The following is an 11,386-nucleotide window of genomic DNA, read 5'->3' as shown; positions in this document are numbered from 1 at the left end:
GGAAAGGAATCGTAAATGGACAAAAAGTTTTATGATCAAACAAAATATGATGCGGCCAAGGAAAGACATCCTGAAGAAACTACGAGGATCGAGGGAAGTTCTGTACATAGAGAACCGGTTATATTAATACCAAAAAGTATTACACAAAGATCCTACCAGATTGATACCAAAAGCAGTCTATAGTAAGAACATCAGTCAGGGCATTCAGAGTAGTGGAGGTTTTTATGAAGCTCAAGTATGTTATTTGAAGGACTTGAACGACCAAAACAAGCAATTGAGCACAAAATGAAAAACATGCATGAAGATTTTCAGAAGATCAGTCAAGCCTTTCGAAATGCTGGCATAGGAAACACCCCAGAAGAGTGGATCACAGGGGTCACCAAGCTGAAAAAGAACTGCAACATATATGAAGATCTTGTTCAAGAACTTCTTGGACAGAAATGATCTCTTACAAAGGAAAATGAGCAACTCTGAGAAGTGACACAGAAGATGAAAGAGAATCTCATGGAAGAAGTTGTAGTCCAGACAAGCAATATGGTTCTTAAATGATAGATTTAGCTGACTTTACAAGGAGATGAAGCAGACTGAAGACTCAACTTTTGAGCATGAATGGGAACTAACTGGGCTTTGGAGAAGTTATAAGTGAAAGATATCCCTATATGTAAAGTTTTGTTTGATGTACCGAAACTTTTGTGTTCAATGAAATCTGTTCTAAGATGATCACTCTTGAGTAACACCTTTTCATACATACATTTGCATTTTGCATCCTTGCATTTTTCATTTTGCATTATACTTTTATGTTTCCTTTTGTATTGCACAATTTGCATTTTTACGTTTGTATTCATATTTTCATTTTTTTGTTTGCATCTTTACATATTTACATTTTGTTTAAAAATATTTTGCATACATTTAAACATGTGGAATAATTCGGGGAAGATTCCATGACAGAATTTTTCAAATCAAAGTGGAGCTAACTTGGTCTTCCTAAAGAGAGATAATAGCTATGAATGAGATTTTAGCAAGGGTTGGTAGAATTGAGAAATTGCAAGAACAACTTATCAAGACTCAACAAGAGATGACTGATCATGCAAAAAAGTTTCAGGATGATTCAAAAGAGCAAATGACCAAGCTGATGAACCTGATGAATGTTGTGATACATGGAGAGAAACCCTTAGAGGATTCTGTTGTGAAAGATTTGAATGGAATTATGAATGATATAGCTGACACAATGGAAACAAATGACCAGGACTTTGTCAGGGAATGTGGAAATCCAATAAATCTACAAAAATTGGGTATGACCCCATAAAATGCAACAGAGATCAAGCTGAAGCGAAGTAAATAAGAGGTTCAAAAGCCATTGAAGAAAGCTAAGAAGGGAAAAAATAAAGTGATACCTCTCATTCCAATTCCAATCCCATATTCAGACTTGTTACCATTTCTCTTTGAAAGTAGTCTTGTAACACCCATTCCTCCTAGAGCATATTATTGGCGTCCAGATTGGCAAGAGGTCAAAGATTTATGCAATTATCATTCTGGAGATTTTAGTCACTCTGCGGAAAATTGTATAACCCTAAAATTAAAAGTCCAAAATCTTATCGAAGAGGGGTTGCTATATTTTGAAGATAAGAAACCTAAATTCCTCAAAAACTCAAAGTTGGTTGAAGAAAAGAGATCTTTCAGTTATCTTCTTCCTCATGATGTTGGTCAAGAATTAAACATTCAAAGCAAATATATTAGTCATCAGTCACAAGGTCTTCAAAAAAGCAAAGTAAACAATTGTAAAGAGACAATGATATCAGGGGAGAATCTACCCTGTTTTCCTTCAGTTTCATGCAGGAAGATATATTACAAGTTGCTCCAGGCCCAGATTATTGCTCCATGTCGAGCTAAGCCTTTGTGGCTTCCATACCCGAGTTGGTATAATGAGAAACTCTTTTGTGATTATCATGCTGGAGCCCGAGGACACTCCATTAAGAATTGTGGTCGCTTCAAACGACGAGTTCAAGACCTTTTGGTTCAGGTAATAATAGAAGTGGATGATCAATCTATTTTGGTTAAACAATCGGGAATCAAACCCCAAAGTGGAGTTGATAGTATCAAAACAAGTGAAGTACATGCTGCAGAGGAAGAAGAAAATAAAGTACTTGAGCCAAAGATAAAACGTTCAACTCTCAATACTTCTCTGATTATAAATGATAAAAAAGTAAAAAGAGAGGTAATTCGAGACTGGCCCATAGGTTTAAGAATGAATGGGAAAGATGAAACTCTGAAGAAACCTCAAATGCCTATATCAGATTTTCTAAAGACTAGTGAAAAGAGTCTGGATACAAAGGTCTGGTGAATATTACTCCAATTACAGCCACAATATGTGTTCAGAATCAGGACAAGGCTATCATCCTTAATAAAAGTTGTTCTGAATCCAAAAATGAGCTCAATTACCAGCCAGAGAAGAAAAAGATGATGATGGAGACTGCTAAGAATAAAGCAAAGAGTTGCGTATCTGAAGGCTTACCCAAAGAATTTGACACAAAAGATGATCAAGATTGGGGGGCAAATGAGGAAAGAACTCTGGTCCAATTGCACACTTAACCTTATAGGAGTAATGAGGCATGATAAGATAAACAAGTGGAAGTGTTATCTACCACTATAGTACTTTATATTTTCAGCATCTTGTTTGAACTTGTTTTTTGTTTCTTTTCTCCGCTTTTGTGCAATAAATAAATGTGTGTTGCTTTTATGGTTATGAGCAAGGAATCAATTTTTAATCTTGAGATTATTGAGTATCAAGTAGATTAAATATTCTTTTAATTTTTCAAGAGTTATAGACCTTTGGCAAGTGGTAAAATTATATCTTCCATATCCAATGCCAATTATTTAACCCTTACCAAAACCAAATCCTGACACTACAAAGACTCTGAAGAAGTGTCTCTACCTGTTTTTGAGACACCTACTCCAGATGTTTACCTTTTCGGGTAGAGTTGATAGATTCATTATGTTACCTTCCACCATATACATGACTTTAAAAGTCACACATTTTTCCTTCCAAATACAAAACCATCATAAACCAAAAAAACCTTAAAATAACCAAACTTTCAATTATCCGTGAATCTTACTACAAGAAGAGACGAGGTGAGGCATCATGGACCAACTCATTGAAGATAATTTCGAGTGATTAGGGCATACTCAAGAAGAAGGAAAAAGTGATTAACTGAAATAAATATATCATGCATTAATTACATTTTTTCATGTAAGTAAAGTTAATCTTGAATATTCATCCCCCTGGAGATACCTCTTTTTACAAGGACTTCTATGTATGAGATGACTAAACTTTGTGCACAGTTTAAGCATGCAAACTCATTGATATATCGCCCAAATATGAATGAGGTTGTTGAAGGAGCAAATAAGAACATTAAGATGATCATTACAAAGATCACTGAAACTTACAAGGATTGGCACGAGAAGCTACCTTTTGCCTTATATACATATCGAAATAATGTTCGAACATCACTGGGGCAACACCTTATTGTTCAGTCTTACCAATTTGAGATACCATCACTTTGTATCTTAAAGGAGCTAAAATTAGAGGAGGCTGAAGGGATCTAAGCTCGGCAAATACATTAGAAACGGATGATGAAAGATCACATCCGAGAGAGTTCCAAGAGGGTGATCTAGTGTTTAAAAAGATCTTGCCTATACATAAAGATTTTCGTGAGAAATGGATGTCTAATTGGGACGGGTCAAATATTGTAAAAAATAGGCCTTTTCCAGAGAAGCATTGATTTTGGCAGAAATGAATGGGAAAGTTCTGAGAAACCAAATAAACTCAGATTCTGTCAAGAAATATTATACTTGAAAAAAAAAAAAAGGGGAAAAAAAGGAAAAAAGGGAACCAAGATGGGTGACACATGGAGCCTCAAGTTACAAAGTTGATCAAGTACAATTAGTTCAAAGATTCATATTCGGCAAGAAGAGCAAGAAATGTTAAAGATATGAGAAAATGGGAATGGACCCAAAAAAAATTGGTAGTCTAGAGGGATCCAGATGATAGAAAAATCCCCAGCAAAGCAGATCCAAATCAAGCAAAACAAGATTGAATGCATCCAATTAAGAGAGAATATCTTCAGAATTCATTCCACCTCTCAAGATTGATTTTTATTTGCAAAAATTGGTTTTTAAAATCTTTAATGCATGATATAAAAAATGATAAAAGGGGGGTTCAAAATGTAAATTTTTAAATAACTTTTTGAAACCAAAGGAGGATTCGAGTTGAAAACCTGAAAAGTTGGCTCGAATATTGAATGGTGCAACAACGACATAAGAGACGATCTTAACCTATTAATGAAGCACCACACATCCCAAAGATGTTCCTGAGAGTGAGACACAAGAAGTATCTCTATCAGATGAGCATAAAAACGAGAAGTATCTCTACAAGATGAGCATAACAATCATTTCTTCAAGTTAACCCAAAGAGACATATATGCTGGACTAACCTGAGAGACCTACTTTACCAAAATCAACCTACACCTCAAATCAATCAATAATTTTGACACTTGCCATAGGACTATGATTTTTGAATGATTTAAAAGTGTAGATGATTTATTTGATATTCATTAAACTCATTGTTTATGATTTGATTATATTTTGAACCTGAAAGGGGTAATACTTTACAAAATTATTTCATTCTTCAATAAAGAAAGGAGAAAAAACATTTTCAAACAAGACAGTCTCAAATGAGGAAGGTCCTTGAAGCAATTGTTGCTTATTCTACCTCTGTTGTAGAAAAAGAATGAACGAGGCCAGAATAATGAAGCACTTCACATTTTTGAAGGCAAGTGGTCCAAGAAGCCAGAAAGTCTGGAGAATTGAACTTGTGACACTCTCCTATGACATTATTAGCAACTCATCAAGAAAGATTATCGTTTATCTCATGCTGAGGGCGATAAGCATCACCAGACAGATTATTTTCCCCAACCATCAATTCATGTTCTCTAGAAGATTACATCATAGAGCCATGAACAAGTCACTACCTGCACTCTGGTTATACCGTGATGCTGACTCAAGTCTTGATACATCATTGCTACTTCTTCTATGCCGATCCTTTTCTTTGTCAAGATGATATCCATTATGTCCTTTAGAAGATTGCTGAATTTGAATTTGAGAACATATGGCACAGAATAAGACATTGGAACAAATTCTACACTTATAGACCTTTCATATTGAGAAGAGTGAAATATGGTAGTGCGTATCTTGGAGAAACAAAAAAAAAGAAAAAACAACCGTTGTAGCAGTCATTGCAAGGCACTAACAAAAATCTTCTAGTTCATTCTGATGATGTTTATTTGTTCCAGTAAGGTTGTTATATCGGATGCCATCGACGACAAGGTCGAATTCGCCAAATCTACTCATCAATTGCTCCAACTGATCACTATTCAGTTCTTACACATCTACTTTCAAAGGTATGCCAAGACAGTAGAAGGTAACCTCTCCATTACTGTTCCCAGAGTAAAGAGACAGAACATTGATACAACGGGGAACATGTCTCTAGCAGATCCTCCTCCTCATGTATGGTTTTTAGAGAAATCTAAAAACATTTCCACCTTATCAGATTTAAGTGGAACAACTTTATTCCTTCCAATCCATACCAGATTCTATTTTCGGCACTCATCAAGAACATACTTTTGGACACTCGAATATGACTCATCATAAGCTTCAAGAGCCTTACGGACCCTTTCTGTCAATTTGGCACTTCCTGTATATATTTGTAAACAGTTCAACTTTGTTCTGGAGCCCAGAAAGGCCACCATTTTGTGTCAATGAAAAAGCATCATGTATGGCGCAAGGAGGAAACAGAATAAAAGGAAATATGTTCTCAATTGGCAGATTATGAACATAGCCCCTTTTCAGTGCCACAACATGAAAATACTTTGAATCTACAAATTCTGGATTTACATCGTATAAGTACCATGACATTTCAATCCAAGCACCAACTGGAGCAAGTGCTACGTTCTCATAGTAGAAATAAGGAGACCCAATAGCATCTTTTGGAAGTGTTCTTTGAGTTATCTGATCTAGTTCTATATGAACCCCAAAACCAATCATTGGATTTAAAAGATGAATTTGATGATAGTCTTCATTAAGAAGCTTATTTTCAAGCTTCTGCTTCTTCCTTTTCAAAAAATCATAACCCGAGTTTTGCCTTTTCTTGTAATTGGGATCATTACATAATGGCTTCTTATCTTCTCCTGAAAGAAGTGCATCAACAGCCTTATCCATTTGAGCAGCACATATAAAATCTGTCAATTCTACAATTGATGAATCTGGACCACGTCTTTCCATGGTTATTGAAGCCTCAACCTCTGAGTACCCCGTTTTCGTCAAGTATAACAGTTTAGTCTCCTCATCAAAATCAGAATTCAGGATTTCCTCGGCATCAGAAGAACTATCAATATCTGTGAAATCATCCTGAAAGATCGCTTCATAATCAGATGAGTAGTTATCATAATCAACATGTTGCATAGGTGCAGATTTTTCAAAAGCCTGTACCACTGTATATGTAGTCTTGCTATTGCATCAGATTACTGTTCACATAAATTGGTTTCTCTCCCACAGAAAAGTATATTCCAGAAATAGCCTTCACTGAAAACAAGGTTCACTATGTCAGCCTGGAATGAATTACCAAGCAATTTATACTACTCTGTCCGACTAGATCCTTCCAGATCCAAGAAGTGGGTACCTCATTCAGAAGAGGCACATATCTCAGTCATTTCCGTCAGAATGATTGAGCACTTCTTAAGTCTGTGATAACGTGAAGAAAATTCCTCCAGTTACTTGACAACACTGTTGTTTAGTGACACCATAATGAGAGTATTCAAGATAAACAGATTTGGGGCATGAATAAAGCTACAAGTACATACAACAGTGCATTGTCAAAATTGGACATCGTTCGGATTATGATATTCCAGTCAAACCGACATTGAGAGTGAATCAGAAGCAGAATATTGAGGCATCTTGAAAGCCCATTTCAACCATAAATAGAATAGTGGGGCATTTTGAAAGCTCATAGCAATATTAATATTTGGGCATTCTTGGAGGCTCTTCTCAGCAAGAAGTAATGTTGAGCATACTTTTAACATCTGTATCAGTAAATGTTGGGGAATTTTGAAGGTTACTTCATACAGATCCATGTGGGAATTTTGAAGACTCAGATTAACAAGAAACCAATGTTGGGGCATGCTGGAAGCCCCTTTCAATCAGAATCAGGAACGTTGGTGCATTTTGAATATCTGTAGAAGCAAATGCTGGGGCATGCTGAAAGCCCACATCATCATGTGTTAAAATCAATGACTTGAGCAGATATTTCCAATGAGACAGAAAGATATGAAGAATAAAAATGGTGAAACAATAACAGTCAATCTGACTACACATAATTGCTTCGTTCATCAGGCAGTTGTATTAGGGTCATGTTGTTGAATAAATATTTATTCAGCAAGTATGGTTTCAAATACCCAATCTTCTTAAACCATGTGTCACATGACAGTGTATTCTTTGTTAAGCTACATCACGGTTGCATGAATAAAGATGGTCCCCTTGTAGACCATTTGATCCAAGGATCAATTCCTCAAGACATCGAACTCTGAATTTGGCCTTTTGTGTGTCGGTGATAATTGAAAATATTTATTTGAGATTCCTGTCAGTTAGTTTCAACCATATTGTTGAGGTTACGAAGCTGTTTTTCACATCAGTTTTGTTTACTTGATGACATTGAAGAGAGAAACTCATATATATTGCTCTTTCTCGATGTTACTGGGGTTATCATTGTCAGCCAGGCTGAACTGAATTTTTATCTATTTTGGGTTTTATCATGTGCTTTCATCCCCAGCAGCAAGAATTCCATGGATATCTTTCTGTACATGGATCCTATAGCTGAAGTGTTTATACTTTCTACAATGCTCATTACAGACGAAAACGTGATCAGTATTACATTTGCCTTTGCCTGAGATGAAAACGTGATCAGTTGGTATCTCCTATTCAATTCGACACTAGCACATTTTGTGAATTTGACCAACTTTTTGGTCATACTAACATCACACTTGAATCCCCACTGAGTTTTATTCTCAAATGGTCTTGTGACATCATACAAAAATTTTGAACACCATGCAAAGAGCTTCAATGATTGAGAAATCTTGGCAGAAGCCATAAAAAAAGAATGAATGTGTTGTCAAATACTTTACGAACATCTGAGCTGAAACCACATGAGATGAAGAATGTGTTGTCAAATGTTTTACGAACCAGTTATTCTGATGTTGAACCAATGTTGTGATCATATGGTTTCCATTTTTTATCCAAGATGAAGTTTGTCTTCTTCAACTTCAAGATTATAAGATGAGATATGATGAAGATTTCTTTCCGCAGAAGGAGAGCTGAAATTTTAACCACAAGAAACTAGTTGAACGACAGGTTGTGGTTAAGCATCTCGACATGATATGGTCCAAATTGCTTTGTTCAGAACCAATTAAATGTGGAGACATGAAAGGAATTGAGATAAATTCTCCTTATGATGTGTTTCAAGAGTCAAATAAGAACAGACTCTACTCCCCTAATTAATCCCCGCTGAGTTAGACATATCTACATCTACACTCTTTTCAAAGATGATAGATTATCTTTTTAAAGATGATAGATTCTCTTTTCAAAAATGAAAGCTTTATTGGATTTCTACACAAGTCCAAGCAAAGAAAGTTGTTTTTATCCAAGACAAGATGGGGCATCAAGGTCATAGCTCTGACTACGGCAAGAGTTCCACAAATGAAACATTTCTTCTGAGACTTAAATGAAGTCAAGAAGACGCAAAGATACAATTGACTAGATGATTCTGCAGAAATGCAAGCTTGATAGCGTAAGTTACTACACTGATATCCAGAGGTAACCCTGGCAATAAATGATGAACTGAAGGAAGACCGAGTTCACCACTATGAAGTCAAATGAAGATTGCATCAACATTCATGCATTCATAAGAATATCATTTACACAATAGACAATGCATTACATTGATACATCTGAGTGCATTCAAACATGAAGTTTTACAGATCTTCGGAAGAACAAGAAGATTCATGGTAAAAAATACCTTACAAGAAGAAGGTATTCAAAACCACAAATACAGGAATCACGCAAACATCTGAAGAAGAGATGGATGCAATCCACAAAAATGAGCATTATATTGAGATTGGGGCATGTTACCTAATCGACATGTTATTTCGAAAAATAATGAGAAAACGATTTCCATAGTTTCTCATTTTATCTTTTCTAAAATGAAATTGTTGAAAAGTAAGAAAACGATTTTCTTAGTTTTTTTACTTAGTAAACTATTTCCAACAGCCTTATCTTGAGATTGGGGCATGTTACCCAATCAACATGTTATTTTGAAAAATAATGAGAAAACAATTCCATAGTTTCTCATTCAATCATTTCTAAAATGAAATTGTTGAAAAGTAAGAAAACGATTTCCTTAGTTTTTTTACTTAGTAAACTATTTCCCACATCTGTAAGTCCTACAGTGCATGATTTTCCAAAAAGCCTTCGAGAGCTTTTTGATGTTTTCAAAGCCTCAGGGTCATCTGTAAGTCCTACAGTGCATGATGTTTCCAAAAAGCCTTCGGAAGCTTTTTGATGTTTAAACCCTCAGGGTTATCTGTAAGACTTACAGTGCATGATGTTTCCAAAAAGCCTTCAGGAGCTTTTTGATGTTTCTAAAAAGCCTTCGGGAGCTTTTTGATGTTTTCAAATCCTTAGGGTCATATGTAAGTCCTGCAGTGCATGATGTTTCCAAAAAGCCTTTGGGAGCCTTTTGATGTTTTCAAAGCCTTAGTGTCATCTGTAAGTCCTGCAGTGCATGATGTTTCCAAAAAGCCTTCGGGAGCTTTTTGATGTTTTCAAAGCCTTAGGGTCATCTGTAAGTCTTGCAGTGCATGATGTTTCCAAAAAGCCTTCGGGATCTTTTGATGTTTTCAAAGCCTTAAGGTTATCTGTAATTCCTATAGTGCATGATGTTTCCAAAATGCCTTCGAGAGCTTTTTGATGTTTTCAAAGCCTTAGGGTCATCTGTAAGTCCTGCAGTGCATGATGTATCCAAAAAGCCTTCGGGATCTTTTTGATGTTTTCAAAGCCTTAGGGTCATCTGTAAGTCCTGCAGTGCATGATGTTTCCAAAAAGCCTTCGGGAACTTTTTGATGTTTAAACCCTCAGGGTCATCTGTAAGACTTGCAGTGCATGATGTTTCCAAAAAGCCTTCAGGAGCTTTTTGATGTTTCCAAAAAGCCTTCGGGAGCTTTTTGATGTTTTCAAAGCCTTAGGGTCATCTGTAAGTCCTACAGTGCATGATGTTTCCAAAAAGCCTTCTGGAGCTTTTTGATGTTTAAACCCTTAGGGTCATCTCATTGCCAGGTCGAGTTCATAATGAGAAGAACTCATCTGAAGAAGGAGAAGAAGTTCATAATGAGAAGAACTTGTTCAACTTTTTGCTTGAATTCATCACTCAATGGATCAACATTGCCGGAAGAGTTCATAATAAGAAGAACTCATCTAAAGAATGAGAGAAGTTCATAATGAGAAGAACTTGTTCAACTTTTTGCTTGAATTCATCACTCGATGGATCAATATTTCCAGGTCGAGTTCATAATGAGAAGAACTCATCTGAAGAAGGAAGAAGAAGTTCATAATAAGAAGAACTTGTTCAACCTTTTGCATGACTCTATCACAGAAGGAGATAGATAAGCATCAACTTTTCCAGAAAAGAGATAGAGCAGCAGAGCCATTTCCAGAAAGAGTTCATAATGAGAAGAACTTATCTGAAGAGGAAGAAGAAGTTCATAATGAGAATAATTTGTTCGACCTTATCTTGATTCATCACCTATGAAGTTGAATGAAAGAAGAACCTCACTTGAGGATCAACATTTTCAGAGGAAGTTCATAATAAGAAGAACTCATCTGAATAGGAAGAGAAAGTTCATAATGAGAAGAACTTGTTCAACCTTGTCTTAATTCATCATATATGAAGTTGAATCAACGACACCTCTCTTGAGGATCAATATTTCCAGAAGGAGTTCATAATGAGAAGAACTCATCTGAAGAGGAAGAAAAAGTTCATAATGAGTAGAACTTGTTCAACCTTTTGCTAGATTTCATCACAGAAGAAAATGGAATATCATTCCCAGTAGAGGAGTTCATAATGAGAAGAACTAGTCCCAAAGAAGAAGAAATTCATAATCTGAAGAACTTATTCAACTTTTTGCTCAACTCATCATAGAGGGAAATATATCAACATCAACATTGTTCAACCTTTTGTCAAATCTATCACAGAAGGAGGTGGATCGTCATTCCCAGTAGAAGAGTT

Source organism: Hibiscus syriacus, unplaced genomic scaffold, assembly GCF_006381635.1.
Source record: "Hibiscus syriacus cultivar Baekdansim isolate YM2019G1 unplaced genomic scaffold, ASM638163v2 tig00111253_pilon, whole genome shotgun sequence".
NCBI lineage: Eukaryota > Viridiplantae > Streptophyta > Magnoliopsida > Malvales > Malvaceae > Hibiscus > Hibiscus syriacus.
Note: the sequence above shows the minus strand (reverse complement) of the source record.